This window comes from Pristiophorus japonicus, chromosome 1, assembly GCF_044704955.1.
Source record: "Pristiophorus japonicus isolate sPriJap1 chromosome 1, sPriJap1.hap1, whole genome shotgun sequence".
NCBI lineage: Eukaryota > Metazoa > Chordata > Chondrichthyes > Pristiophoridae > Pristiophorus > Pristiophorus japonicus.
Window position 1 is genome coordinate 127,725,628 of NC_091977.1, and position 12,658 is coordinate 127,738,285.

The following is a 12,658-nucleotide window of genomic DNA, read 5'->3' on the forward strand; positions in this document are numbered from 1 at the left end:
GTGACAGGAAAGATGACGCAAAATGTGATACAACTTAAAATGTGATGCGTTTGAATATCTGACGTGACGTGAATGTGACATAACCTGAAATATCACACAACATGAAATGAGACATGATGTAAAATGTGACATGGCATGAAGTGTGATATGTAATATGACGTGACATGAATCATGAGAGGGCATGAAACGTGAAGTGAAATGTGACCCGACATGAAATGTGTCGTGATGTGAAACGTGACGCAACATGAAATGTGACATGACATGTAATGTGACGTAACATGAAACGTGACACAATGTGAACTGTGATGTGAAGCATGATGCGATCTGAAATGTGACGTGAATGAAACATTACATGACATGGAATGTGACACGAAATGAAATATGATGTGAAATGTGAAGAGAAATTTGAGGTGACGTGAAATATGATGCAACGCGAAACGTGACACAAAATGAAATGTGATACGACATGAAATGCGATGTGAAACGTGACGTGAAATGTAACGTGACGTGATGTGAAATGAGACGTGACAGGAAATGTGACGCTATGTGATATATAACATGACATGAAACGTAAGGCGATGTGAAATGCGACACATCATGAAATGAAGTGTGACCTGACATGAAATGTGACGTAAAACGTGATGCAACGTAAAATATGACGCGACGTGATAAGTGACGCGATGTGAAACATAGAAACATAGAAACATAGAAACATAGAAAATAGGTGCAGGAGTAGGCCATTCGGCCCTTCGAGCCTGCACCACTATTCAATAAGATCATGGCTGATCATTCACCTCAGTACCCCTTTCCTGCTTTCTCTCCATACCCCTTGATCCCTTTAGCCGTAAGGGCCATATCTAACTCCCTCTTGAATATATCAAATGAACTAGCATCAACAACTCTCTGCGGCAGGGAATTCCACAGGTTCACAATTCTCTGAGTGAAGAAATTTCTCCTCATCTCGGTCCTAAATGGCTTACCACTTATCCTTAGACTATGGCCCCTGGTTCTGGACTTCCCCAACATTGGGAACATTCTTCCTGCATCTAACCTGTCCAGTCCCGTCAGAATTTTACATGTTTCAATGAGATCCCCTCTCATTCTTCTAAACTCCAGTGAATACAGGCCCAGTCGATCCAATCTCTCCTCATATGTCAGTCCTGTTATCCCGGTAATCAGTCTGGTGAACCTTCACTGCACCCCCTCAATAGCAAGAATGTCCTTCCTCAGATTAGGAGACCAAAACTGAACTCAATATTTCAGGTGAGGCCTCACCAAGGCCCTATACAACTGCAATAAGACCTCCCTGCTCCTATACTCAAATCCCCTAGCTATGAAGGCCAACATGCCATTTGCCTTCTTCACCGCCTGCTGTACCTGCATGCCAACTTTCAATGACTGATGTACCATGGCACCCAGGTCTCGTTGCACCTCCCCTTTTACTAATATCTCACCATTCAGATAATACTCTGCCTTCATGTTTTTGCCACCAAAGTGGATAACCTCACATTTATCCACATTATACTGCATCTGCCATGCATTTTCCCACTCACCTAACCTGTCCAAGTCAACCTGCAGCCTCTTAGCATCCTAATCACAGCTCACACTGCCACCCAGCTTAGTGTCATCTGCAAACTTGGAGATATTACACTCAATTTCTTCATCTAAATCATTGATGTATATTGTAAATAGCTGGGGTCCCAGCACTGAGCCCTGCGGCACCCCACTAGTTACTGCCTGCCATTCTGAAAAGGATCCGTTTATCCCAACTCTCTGCTTCCTGTCTGCCAACCAGTTCTCTATCCAGGTCAATACATTACTCCAATACCATGTGCTTTAATTTTGCACACTAATCTCTTGTGTGGGACCTTGTCAAAAACCTTTTGAAAGTCCAAATACACCACATCCACTGGTTCTCCCTTGTCCACTCTGTTAGTTACAGCCTCAAAAAAATTCTAGATTTGTCAAGCATGATTTCCCTTTCATAAATCCATGCTGACTCGGACCGAACTGTCTCTGCTTTCCAAATGCGCTGCTATTTCATCTTTAATAATTGATTCCACCATATTCCCTACTATCAATGTCAGGCTAACCAGTCTATAATTCCCCGTTTTCTCTCTCCCTCCTTTTTAAAAAGTGGTGTTACATTAGCTACCCTTCAGTCCATAGGAACAGATCCAGAGTCGCTAGACTGTTGGAAAATGATCATCAATGCATCCACTATTTCTAGGGCCACTTCCTTAACTATTCTGGGATGCAGACTATCAGGCCCTGGGGATTTATCAGTCTTCAATTCCATCAATTTCCCTAACGCAATTTCCTGACTAATAAGGATTTCCTTCAGTTCCTCCTTCTCACTAGACCCTCGATCCCCTAGTATTTCCAGAAGGCTAATTGTGTCTTCCTTAGTGACATGATGTGAAATGTAACGTGAAATATGACATGACGTAAAACGTAACGTGACCTGCAATGTGAACTGACATGAAATGTGGTGTGAAATGGGATGTGAATTGAAATGTGACGTGATTTGACATGGCACATGAAACATGAAGCGACGTGAAATGTGCCGTGACATGACATGTGACGTGACGTGAACTGTGACGTGAAATGTGACATGACATGAAATTGTACACGGTGTGTAATGTAACACGACATGAAACGTAACGCAGCATTAAATGTGACGCAACCTGAAATGTGATGTGACGTGAAATGTGATGTGAGCTGAAATGAGGAAGTAATGAGCAGGGTGGATAAGGGGGGACCAGTGGATATGGTGTACTTGGATTTCCAGAAAGCATTCGATAAAATGCCACATAAGAGGTTATTGCACAAGATAAAAGTTCATGGGGTTGGTGACACAGATAGAAGATTGGCTAACTAACAGAAAACAGAGAGTCGGGATAAATAGGTCATTTTCCAGTTGGCAGGGTGCCGCAGGGATCAGTGCTGGGTCCTCAACTGTTTACAATCTATATTAATGACTTGGATGAAGGGACCGAGTGTAAGGTAGTCAAGTTTGCTAATGGTACAAAGATGGGTGGGAAAGCAAATTGTGAGGGGAATGCAAAAAATCTGCAAAGGAATACAGTGACTGGGCTAAAATTTGGCAGATGGAGTATAATGTGGGAAAAAGTGAGGTTATCCACTTTGGCAGAAATAATAAAAAAGCAAATTATAATTTAAATGCAGAAAATTTGCAAAGTGCTGCAGTACAGTGGGACCTGGGGGTTCTTATGCCTAAATCACAAAAAGTGAGTATGCAGGTACAGCAAGTAATCAGGAAGACAAATGGAATGTTGGTCTTTATTGCAAGGGGGATGGAGTATAAAAGCAGAGAAGTCCTGCTACACCTGTACAGGGTATTTGTAAGGTCACACCTGGACTACTGCATGCAGTTTTGTTCTCCGTATTTAAGGAAGGATATACTTGCATTGGAGGCTATTCGGAGAAGGTTCACTTTGTTGATTCCGGAGATGCGGGGGTTGATTTATGAGGGTAGGTTGAGTAGGGCCTATACACATTGGAGTTCAAAAGAATGAAGTGATCTTATTGAAACTGATATAAGTTAATGAAAGGGCTCGACAAGGTGGATGCAGAGAGGATATTTCTGCTCACAGGGGAAACTCAAACTAGGGGACATAGGGCTAGATTTTCCATTATTTTTGCATGCATACTGCCCACTTAACGTCCATTTTAATGCTGAAATGAGGTATAACCCCCGTATATGACCCACTTAGCCACAAAATGGAAAGTAACGCCCATTTCTCGGTCATTTTCGGGATGTACGTAATGCCGATAATAAATAATACCACCCGCCCACTTTTTTTGTGCGGAAAGTTCAGATTGGACGAAACCAATGCCCATAATATCGCCCAGTGTTACTTTCGACAAGTAATTAACGGCAAGATTTAATAATGCCGCCCGGCCACTGTTTTTTGTTGTAAAGATCACATTTGCCGAAACTAACGCCCAGAAAATCACCGAGCGTTACCTTCGGCATCTCACACACATCTCGCCGACAATATCGCTCGCCGAACAAACCGCTGTGAAAAAGTTGAACTGACCTGAACTAATCACAGCGGTATGGACGCCATCTTCTAAATCGCAGGTCGCATCATTTAAAAAGCTGCTTTGCTTCAACCTCGGGGGAGTTTGGATATACTCTGGAGGTCTTTTAAGTTGATGTGAACATCTGAACAAACATCTTTTCATACTGTGGAAAATTAGAATTTATTTTAGGTGTCTTAGTGGGGACATTTATTGTTTGTGAACAATCGGTGTAATATTGATAGCTAGTGGATTGGGACCTGTCATTTCTCAGCCTGTCTTGATGACCACAGTAGATGGCAGAAGGTACATTCGACAGCATTACATGCCCAATGTAAGATGTGCCAGACTGATGAGGAGGACCAGACGTTGTACCCCTGCACTTACAGTGAGAAGCAGTCTTACCTCAACTTGTCCAACACTACCTGCCTTAGGAGACTGCGCTTCCACAAGGAGGTTATCAGTGAGATATGCCAGCTCTTCAGGTGAGAACTGCAGGCTGCCAGCACCTTCAGGACCGCACTGTCCGTCGAGGTCAAGGTCACCGCGGCACTTTCGTTCTACGCATCGGGTTCCTTTCAGGCCTCAGCTGGAGACATTTGCGCTATATCTCAGCATGCCACACATTGCTGCATTAGACAGGTCACTGAAGCCTTTTACACACGCAGCATGGTCTTTATCAGCTTCCCTATGAATAGGGAGGCTCAGACTGAGAGGGCTCTAGGATTCTACCAAATTGCTAACTTCCCCAAGATGCAGGGAGCAATAGACTGTATGCACATCGCGATGCAGATATCTTTTCAGGTGCAGAGATTTTCAGGAACCGCAAGGGATTCCACTCCCTGAATGTGCAACTTGTTGTCGACCACCAGCAAATAATTATGGCATTGAATGCTAAATTTCTGGGCAGCATCCATGATGCTCACATCCTGCGAGAGAGCACTGTATCTGACATGTTTACCAGTCAGCCACAAGGTCAATGCTGGATACTTGATGACAAAGGCTATGGTGTCACCACCTGGCTGATGACTCCCCACACCGAAGCCGAGAATCGATACAACGAGAGCCACAGAGCCACTCGCGATATCGTTGAGAAAACCATTGGAGTGCTTAAGCAGCACTTTAGATGCCTGGACCACTCAGGAGATGAGCTCGAATACCACCCTGAGCAGGAAGCTCAATTCGTGGTGGTGTGCTCCATGCTGCACAACATGGCTATCAGGAGGGGACAAAAATTGCCAGAAGGGTCTGGCGGTCCACCTCAGGAGAGAGAGGATGAGGAAGACGAGGAGATGGACGCTGACCTCGGGTCAGACATTCAGCTTGTCGCTGAAATCATGCCCCCGCCCCCCTCTAGACCGCAGGAAAGAGCCCATGGTGGCTACATAGCTGCAAACCTCTTACGTCAGCAGCTCATAAATGAGCACTTTGCTTGAAAGAACATTTACAAAGCTGCAACACTGCTGGGTGTGTAGGTCGGACATCAATGGTGCGCACCACCTTGGTGACAGTTAAAGTTTAAGTTGATTCAAGTTAAGTGTAATTATATCCTTCCATGTTAAGGAATCACCAGTGTGTAACAGTGCAGTTATCTGAGACAATGCGCAAAAAGGTTGCGTTAAATAAAAAACATTTAACCTGACCCATTTGTCTGAAATCATAACTGTAATAAACACCCCACCCCACCACAAATTTATCACATTTACATCATTACAATGGTCCCCATTTCCAGCAAAACAGAACAAAAATGCAAACCAACAATGTAGCCCCCTCGCCCCTTGCCCCGACCCTCCCACCAAAGTAGCAGCAGCAACCTAAAAATATGCCCCAGACAACACCTGTACCACGCACCTCACTTTCCTTCACCCCCCTCCCCGGCCCCCGCTTCTCCTCCCCACCTCTACCCCTTCCCCTTCCCCTCCTGACTCCAAGCCGCCTGGCCGAAGAGCTCCTCAGGCGCTGCTTCATTGGGGGGGGATGACGGCAGAACCGCTGCTTGGACGGATACATGAGAGGACGGTCCCAAGGTGGGAACGTGCGCCGAGCCAGAAGCAAGATCTTCCTCCTGGCTCTCATGTGTGGTTGGCAATGGGGGTGCGGCACCTTGGGGTGCAGTGCCGCGCTCCGGGACCACTGGGAACCCTCTGCCACCAGTGTTGCTGGCTAACAGCTCCAGGGCTTCCTCTATCCCTTCCATGTTATATATTATTTGTTGGACCAAAACTCAGTGCAAACTACCTTCTTGGTGCTTAGCAGGCTTTTTGCTGCTGGTGAATCTCCCTCCTGCCTCCCACAACAGCCAAACAAGCACACACCATACCCACACACGCTTCAGTCCCTCTCTGCTCCCTCTCGCTCTGTCTCTTCTTTTGCGCATGTAATGATGACCCTGACCTCCTGAAACGCGGGAAACCAGCGTTGCCATGTCATTGCGATGGTTGGCGACACTTTACGGCAGAAGGTCAAAAAATTTTAACGCTAACGCCCATTTCAGATCGCTAGCGGTAATGCCCATTTAAAAAAATGGAAAGTTAGGGTTTTGGAAATGGGCGATAATCTGGCGATCTCAAAACCCATATTTACCGTGAACAGTGGAAATAACGCCCATTTTTGGCCAATTTGCACAAACATGGAAAGTCTAGTCCCTGGTCTCAGAATAAGGGGCCGTCATTTAAAACTGAGGTGAGGAGAAATTTCTTCTCTCAGAGCGTTGTAAATCTATGAATTCTCTACCCCAGAGAGCTGTGGAGGCTGGGTCATTGAATATATTTAAGGAGGAGATAGACAGATTTTTGACTGTTAAGAGAGTAAAGGGGTATGGGGAGCATGCAGGGAAGTGGAGCTGAGTCCATGATCAGATCAGCCATCATCTTATTGAATTGCGGGGCTAAATGGCCGACTGCTGCACCTATTTCTTACGTTTTTATGTTCTTATGAAACACGATGTGAAATTTGAGGTGACGTGAAACATGACACAAAATGAAATGTGACATGACATGAAATGCGATGTGAAACGTGGCATGAAATGTGATGTGAAGTGAAATGTAACGTGACATGAAATATGACGGGACCTGAAATGTGATGTGAAACGTGATGTGAAACGAGATGTGACGTAAAATGTGACACGACATGAAATGTGACCCAACCTGAAATGTGACCCGACCTGAAATATGACGTGACAATAAATGTTTCATGACCCGAAATGTGATGCAACATGAAATGTGATGCAGTGTGACATGTGACATGAAAGGAGGCACAAAATTTGATGCGACTTTAAAGGTGATGCGTTTTGAATATCTGATGTGACGTGAAACATGACGTAACCTGAAATATCACACAACGTGAAATGAGACATGATGTAAAATGTGACATGGTGTGAAATGTGATATGTAATGTTACATGACCAGACTGATTCCCGGGATGGTGGGACTGACCTATCAAGAAAGACTGGATCAACTGGGCTTGTATTCACTGGAGTTCAGAAGAATGAGAGGGGACCTCATAGAAACGTTTAAAATTCTGACAGGTTTGGACAGGTTGGATGCAGGAAGAATGTTCCCAATGTTGGGGAAGTCCAGAACCAGGGGTCACAGTCTAAGGATAAGGGGTAAGCCATTTAGGACCGAGATAAGGAGAAACTTCTTCACCCAGAGAGTGGTGAACCTGTGGAATTCTCTACCACAGAAAGTAGTTGAGGCCAATTCACTAAATATATTCAAAAGGGAGTTAGATGAAGTCCTTACTACTCGGGGGATCAAGGGGTATGGCGTGAAAGCAGGAAGGGGGTACTGAAGTTTCATGTTCAGCCATGAACTCATTGAATGGCGGTGCAGGCTAGAAGGGCTGAATGGCCTGCTCCTGCACCTATTTTCTATGTTTCTATGTTTCTATGACATGAATCGTGACACGGCGTGAAATGTGAAGTGAAATGTGACATGAAATATGGCGCGATGTGAAACGTGACGTGATGTGAAACATAACAAGATCTGAAATATGACCCAACATGAAATTTGACATGTGCTGCGAAATGTAACATGACATGAAACGTAACGCAGCCTGAAATGTGAGATGACCTGAAATGTGACACGACCTGAAATGTGATATGGCCTGAAATTTGACACGACATGAAACATGACATGACATGAATTGTGACACAGCATGAAACGTGACATGAAATGTGATGCAACATAAAATGTGATGTGACATGAAATGTGACGCGACGTGAAATATGACGTGAAATATAACGCAACATGAAATGTGATGCGACGTGAAACGTGACACAACAAGAAATGTGACACAACGTGAAAAGTGATGTGAAGCGTGATGTGAAATGAGACGTGAAATGAGACATGACGTGAAATGAGCCGTGACATGAAATGTGATGCGATGTGACATGTGACAGTGAAATGAGGCGTGAAATGAGATGTAAAATGTGACTCGATGTGACATGTAACATGACATGAAACTTAAGGCACCCTTAAATGTGATGCAACATGACATAAAATTTGACGCAACGTGAAACGTGACACGACGTGCAATGTGAAGTGATGTGAAACGTGACATGATGTGAACTGTGATGCAATGTGAAATGTGACGCGACATGAAATGTGGCGTGGCGTGAAATGCAACACAACCTAAAATGCGATATGATGTGAAATTTGACATGCCCTGAAATTTGACACAACCTTAAATGTGACACGATGTAAAATGTGACGCAAACTAAAATGTCACACAATGTGAAAATGTGACATGACGTGTAATGTAACATGATATGAAAGTTAATGCGAACTGAAATGTGATGCGACATGAAATGTGATGCGACATAAACTGTGATGCAATGTGAAATGTGACGATGTGAAATTGGACACGACCTGAAATGTGACATGAAAGCTGACGTGAAACGTGATGTGACGTGATGTGACATGAAACATGATATGAAACGTGATATGAAATGTGACGCGGTGTGAAACATGACGTGATGTGAAACATGACATGACATGAAATGTGAGGCGAAGTGAAACGTATAACAAGGTTCACCAGAGTGGGGAAAATACTGGAATCAATTATTAAAGATGTAATAGCAGCGCATTTGGAAAGCAGTGACAGGATCGATCCAAGTCAGCATGGATTTATGAAAGGGAAATCATGCTTGACAAATCTAGAATTTTTTGAGGCTGTAACTAGTAGAATGGATAAGGGAGAACCAGTAGATGTAGTGTATTTTGACTTTCAAAAGGCTTTTGACAAGGTCCCACACAAGAGATTAGTGTGCAAAATTAAAGCACATGGGATTGGGGGAAAATGTATTGACATGGATAGAGAACTGGTTAGCAGACAGGAAGCAAAGAGTGGGAATAAACAGGTCCTTTTCAGAATGACAGGCAGTGACTAGTGGGGTACCGCAAGGTTCAGTGCTGGGACCCCAGCAATTTACAATATATATTAAGGATTTAGACGAAGGAATTGAATTAAATATCCACATTTGCAGATGACACTAAGCTGTGTGGCAGTGTGAGCTGTGAGGAGGATGCTAAGAGATTGCAGGGTGACATGGGCAGGTTAGGTGAGTGGGCAAATGCATGGCAGATGCAGTATAATGTGGATAAATGTGAGGTTATCGGCTTTGGTGGCAAAAACAGGAAGGCAGATTATTATCTGAATGGTGACAGATTAGTAAAAGGGTAGGTGCAATGAAACCTGGGTGGCATGGTACATCAGTCATTGAAAGTAGGCATGCAGGCAATAAAGAAAGCAACTGGCATGTTGGCCTTCATGGCGAGAGGATTTGAGTATAGGAGCAGGAAGGTCTTACTGCAGTTGTACAGGGCCTTGGTGAAGCCACACCTTGAGTATTGTGTGTAGTTTTGGTCTCCTAATCTGAGGAAGGTCATTCGTGTTATTGAGGGAGTGCAGCAAAGGTTCACCAGATTGATTCCCGGGATGGCAGGACTGACATATGAAGAAAGACTGGATCGACCAGGCTTATATTCAGTGGAATTTAGAAGAATGAAAGGGGATCTCATAGAAGCATATAAAATTCTGAGAGGATTGGACAGGTTAGATGCAGGAAGAATATTCCCGATGTTGGGGAAGTCCAGAACCAGGGGTCACAGTCTAAGGATAAGGGGTAAGCCATCTAGGACTGAGATGAGGAGAAACTTTTTCACCCAGTGAGTGGTGAACCTGTGGAATTCTCTACCACAGAAAGTTGTTGAGTCCAGTTCGTTGGATATATTCAAAAGGGAGTTTGATGTGGTCCTTGCATCTAAAGGGATCAGGAGGTACGGAGAGAAAGCAGAAATGGGGTACTGAAGTTACATGATCAACCATGATCATATTGAATGGTGGTGCAGGCTCGACGGGCAGAATGGCCTGCTCCTGCACCTATTTTCTATGTTTCTATGTTTCAATAACACAACCTGAAATGTGACACAACATTAAATGTGACATGACTTGAAATGTCACATGACCTGAAATGTAACATGGAATGTGACATGAATCGAGACATGAGGTGAAATGTGACGTGAAATGTGACGCAATCTGAAATGTGACGCGCCGTGAAATGTGACGTGACGTGAAATGTGACACGACCTGAAATGTGACGCGACCTGAAATGTGACATGACCTGAAATGTAATATGACCTGAAATGTGACACGACCTGAAATGTGACACGACGTGACATGTGACATGACCTGAAATGTGACACGACGTGAAATGTGACATGACATGAAATGTGACACGACCTGAAATGTGACACGACGTGACATGTGACACGACCTGAAATGTGACACGACCTGAAATGTGACACGACCTGAAATGTAACATGACCTGAAATGTGACACGACCTGAAATGTGACATGACATGAAATGTGACACGACCTGAAATGTGACACGACGTGACATGTGACACGACCTGAAATGTGACACGACCTGAAATGTGACACGACGTGACATGTGACACGACCTGAAATGTGACACGACCTGAAATGTGACACGACCTGAAATGTAACATGACCTGAAATGTGACACGACCTGAAATATGACACGACCTGAAATGTGACACAACGTGAAATGTGACACGACCTGAAATGTGACACGACATGAAAAGTGACGTGAAGCGTGACGTGAAAAGTGACACGAACTGAAATGTGACACGATGTGAAATGTGACGGGAGTCGAACTGTGACATGAAACATGACGTGATGTGAAGTGACGTGAAATGTGACAGGACTTGAAAAGTGACATTAAATGTGATGTGAAATGTGACACGACATGAAATGTGACATGGTGTGAAATGTAACGCAACTTAAAACGTGACGTGATGTGAAACGTGACGCAACATGAAACGCAAAGTGAAATGTGATGTGACATGAAATGTGAGGTGAAATGTGATGTGACATGAAATGTGAGGTGAAACATGACGAGAAATTTGAGGTGTCATGAAATATAATGCAAAATGGATAACCTCACATTTGTCCACATTATACTGCATCTGCCATGCATTTGCCCACTCACCTAACCTGTCCAAGTCACTCTGCAGCCTCTTAGCGTCCTCCTCACAGCTCACACCACCACCTAGTTTAGTGTCATCCGCAAACTTGGAGATATTACACTCAATTCCTTCATCTAAATCGTTAATGTATATTGTAAAGAGCTGAGGTCCCAGCACTGAGCCCTGCGGCACTCCACTAGCCACTGCCTGCCATTCTGAAATGGACCCATTTATCCCGACTCTCTGCTTCCTGCTGCCAACCAGTTCTCTATCCACGTCAGTACATTATCCCCAATACCATGCGCTTTGATTTTGCACACCAATCTCTTGTGTGGGACCTTGTCAAAAGCCTTTTGAAAGTCCAAATACACCACATCCACTGGTTCTCCCATGTCCACTCTACTAGTTACATCCTCAAAAAATTCCAGAAGATTTGTCAAGCATGATTTCCCTTTCATAAATCCATGCTGACTTGGTCCGATCCTGTCACTGCTTTCCAAATGCACTGCTATTTCATCCTTAATGATTGATTCCAACATTTTCCCCACGACTGATGTCAGGCCAACCGGTGTATAATTACTCATTTTCTCTCTCCCTCCTTTTTTTAAAAGTGGTGTTACATTCGTTACCCTCCAGTCCATAGGAACTGATCCAGAGTCGATAGACTGTTGGAAAATGATCACCAATGCATCCACTATTTCTAGGGCCACTTCCTTAAGTACTCTGGGATGCAGACTATCAGGCCCCGGGGATTTATCGGCCTTCAATCCCATCAATTTCCCTCACACAATTTCACGCCTAATAAGGATATCCTTCAGTTCCTCCTTCTCACGAGATCCACTGTCCCCTAGTACAATCAGAAAGTTATTTGTGTCTTCCTTAGTGAAGACAGAGCCAAAGTATTTGTTCAATTGGTCTGCCATTTCTTTGTTCCCCATTATAAATTCAGCTGAATCCGACTGCAAGGGACCTACATTTGTCTTCCCTAATTTTTTTCCTCTTCACATATTTGCAGTCAGTTTTTATGTTCCCAGCAAGCTTCCTCTTGTACTCTATTTTCCCCCTCCTAATTAAACCCTCAGCCTTCCTCTGTTGAATTCTAAATTTCTCCCAGTCCT